Source organism: Equus asinus, unplaced genomic scaffold (genome assembly GCF_041296235.1).
Source record: "Equus asinus isolate D_3611 breed Donkey unplaced genomic scaffold, EquAss-T2T_v2 contig_113, whole genome shotgun sequence".
Lineage (NCBI taxonomy): Eukaryota > Metazoa > Chordata > Mammalia > Perissodactyla > Equidae > Equus > Equus asinus.
The window spans coordinates 3,963-7,500 of NW_027224754.1; positions in this window are offsets into that span (position 1 = coordinate 3,963).

Below are 3,538 nucleotides of genomic sequence, written 5' to 3' on the forward strand. Positions count from 1 at the left end.
GGCTGTCGCCGCGCCGCCCGGTGCCGGCCGGGGTGTGGGGCCTCCCGGACGGGTCGACCAGCAGCCGCCGGTGCCCCTCCGTCCCCGGGAGGGGGTGGGGGGCCGCCGCGGGGGAACGGGCGAGGGAGCTCGTCCCGTGCCCGGCCGTCGTCCCGAGGGCGGCCCGGTGGTCGGGCCTTCCGCGTCGCCGATCCCCTTTCCGCGCCCCGCTCCGGAGGTGGGCGACCGGCCGGGGCCTTGCGGGGGAGGCCCGTGGAGGGCGCGACGGGCTCGGCCGCCGGGCTGGCCTTTTCCCCACTGGTCTTCCGAGTCGACCGGCTCTGGCGGTGGGGACCGGGCCCGGTCCTCGGATGCCTCCTCCTCCGTGGCAGTTTTTTTTTCCAAGTCCCGCCCTGGAGAAGAGCGTGGACCGGCCCCGGGAGCCCTCGAGGGCGGGCCGGGGAGGGCGTCCCCGGCCCGGACGCGTGCCCGGGGTGGGTCCGGGCCGTCGGACCGGACTTCTCTCTCCGAGTTTCGCGGGTCGCGTCTTTGTCCGGAGGCGGGAGGGGGCCGGCTCGAGGCGTAGGTGGAGCCCCGGCTGAGGGACGGGAGCCACGGTCCCGCCCCGGGCCCGGTCGCCGGAGGCGCCTCCGCGGAATTCTTTTCTAAGTCCTGACCCGGCGACTCAGAGGGAGGGACCGACCGGTCCCGGCCCGCGCGGGCGGCCCGGGGAGGCTGTCCCCGGCTCCCCCTGCCGCCACGCTTCTGGGGTCGACCAGATGGCCCCGGGAGCTCCGGGCCTGGTGGCGATGGGGGTCGTGCTTGGGGTCTGGTGGCCGTGGCCGTGATCCAGGGGTTCCCCTGGTGATCCGTGGGTGGGCCCCGTCTCCGGGCGCGGCGATTCTTGCCCCCGAATGGGTGGTTTTGTGCCGCCAGATAAGTGCTGACACGCTCTGCTCGGGTGACAGTCGCCCGAGAGCTTCCGGGTGCCTGGATGCGTGTGCGGGGAGGGCTCCGGGCTCTGGCCGAGAACCGGACGCCCGTTTCCACCCCCGCCGCTTGAGCCGCCCGCTGGGGCCTGCGCGCCGGCTCTTGTGCGTTCCAGGCGCCCCCACGACCGTGGTGCCACCTCCGGTCTCTGGTACCCGAGGGCGGCGGGGTTAGGGGCGCGGGGTCCTCTACCACGTGCACTCCCTGCCGCCGGCACCCGGGTGCGGTCGCGACTTACCCCATCCCACCGGCTCCGTGCCAGTGCGTGTCAGGCGTTCTCGTCCTGGGGTCGTCGCCCGCGCTTGCTGGAGGAGGAGAGGGGTCGGTGAGGCTGAAGCAGGCTCCTCCGCTCGCTGTCCTCGCCGGCCTTCCCTTGCTCGGGGGTCCCTCGCGTTATGCTGCCGACCGATGTGGTGATGCTGTGCTCTCCCGGGCCGGGCCTAAGCCGTGCCAGACGAGGGACGGACGTTCATGGCGAACGGGACCGCTCTTCTCGCTCTGCCCGCGGGTCCCCTCGCCCGTTCTCCCCCGCTGCGAGTGGCGTGTGGGAGGCGGCAGGGGTGCGGAATCCGGCCTGACCTCGCTCCCCCGCCCCGTGCCTCGTGGCGTGGGCGGTGTCGGGGTCTCCGTGACGCGGCGGATGCTCTGCCTGTGCCTCTTGGCTGTGTCTCGCGGGCGGCCCTCCCCGCGGTGGGGCGGGCCGTGTTGCCGCCGCGCCGCGCGCCTTCCCGGGCGCGTGAGCGCGTTCCCCAGGCCGTTGGCGGTGCCCCTGGAGCGTTCCAGGTCGTCCCTCAGGCGCCCGAGGCCGAGTGGCGGTGTCGTTCTCTGTTCCCGTCGGCCTCCTCAGGTAACCACTGCGCTGGTGTGTCTGAGGAGCGGGGGGGTCGAGTCGGTAAGGGAGGCGTGCCCCTCGTCCCCCTCGGGGGGGACGGGTGCCTCGTCGCCCCCCACGGCGTGCCGTGTGGGGGCGGGCAGGCTCGGGCGCGTGCCCGCGCGTTCCCCTTGCTGGGGTTTCCCCGCGGGTGTGGGAGTGACCGTGGCGGGCCGAGCCAGCGGCGTGGCGCTGGCTCTTTGGTTGGGAGGTGCTGTTTGATCGGCACCTCCGTCCCAGTCTCTGCCTCCCTTGGTCTCTCGGCCTGAGGGGAGGCACTGACTTGGGAGCCGCACAGGGGCCTTGTAGATCCCTAGCTAAGCCCAGTGTGGCCAGAGATGGCGAGCCCGGGGCAGCGCGGGCTCGCGGCCCTGACCACGGACGCTCCGACTTGCTCTAGGCCTTACCTCTACCGCAGACCCCTCCTGCATTGCGTGGCCATGGTGTCTGTAAGCGCCTTGGTGGGCCCGATGGCGGACGATGGGCGGGGGCGACACGCCCTCGGTGAGAAAGCCTTCTCTAGCGATCCGAGAGGGTGCCTTGGGGTACCGGACCCCCCAGCCGCCGCCCCTCCTTTGCGCGTAGTAGCCACGGACGCCACCACCGTGGCGCGTGGGCAGAGCTGCTCTTTGCCTACCGCGGCCGGCGCCTCCCCCCTCCGAGTCGGGGGAGGGTCACGCCCGGCCGGGCCGTCGTCGGGCGCGGGGCCGCGCGTGTGCGCGAGCGTGCGCGTGGTTCTCCCGTCGCGCGCTGGGGCGGGGAGAGGGCCCGGCCCCGTCCGGGCTCCGCCCCGCCGCGAGCGGCTGGCTCTCCGCTCGCTCCCGTCCCGAGCCGCAGCCGGTGGTGGCGTGCGGGCATGGGTGGGGGCCGCCGCCGCTCTCGGGCGCGTTCCCTCGGGACGTGGGCCCCGGAGCAGACCAGACAGGCAGACGGGTGGCTGGGTGGACGGGGCGGCCCCCGGCGGCGGGGGCGCCTCACGTAGGCCCCGGCGGTGGGGCCGGGCCCGCGGGAGGCCGAGGGGTGGCTGAGGCCGGCCGGCGTCCCAGGCGTCGTGGGACCGCCCTCGCGTGTCGTTGGCGGTGGGATCCCGCGTGTGTTTTCCTGGTGGCCCGTCCGCGCCCGAGGCCGTCCCCGGGAGCCTTCCCGCGAGCCCGTGCTCCCTCCGTCGAGGCGCGCGCCGCGCTCCCCGCTGCCCCCGGTGCTCCCCCGCCCGGGCAGACGCCTGGCCGCGCCGCCCACCGGCCGGGACCGAAGTGGGCCTCGCTGTGCGGGTGTCGCCTCCGGCCACCGAGGCCGGTGGTGGCCCCGGGCGAAGTGCTCTCGGCTCCGGTCGGGTGGGGCCCGCGCGCCAGGCGCCCGGCGCGGGACGCTGGCGCCGTGTGCGGGAGAGCCCTGGCCGTGGCGGGGCCGAGCCCCCGTGAGCTGCGCGCGGGGCGACGGGGCCAGTCGCCGTTCTGGGCGCCGCGGGACCGCCCCTGGTGCTGGAGGCCCCTGGCGGTGAGACCCCGTGTGTGCTCCGGCGGCCGACTTGCCTCGGGAGGTTCTGTCTTCCCTCCTTCGCCCCGAGCGCGTCTCTCGGCGGGCCGCGGCCCTTCCGCCGCCGCCTCTCCGGCGCCTCGGCCCTCGCCGCCGCCGGCCTTCTCCCGAGCCCTTCCCCGTCGTCGCCTGTTCTGGCTGCCCGACCGGGGCCCCGCCCCG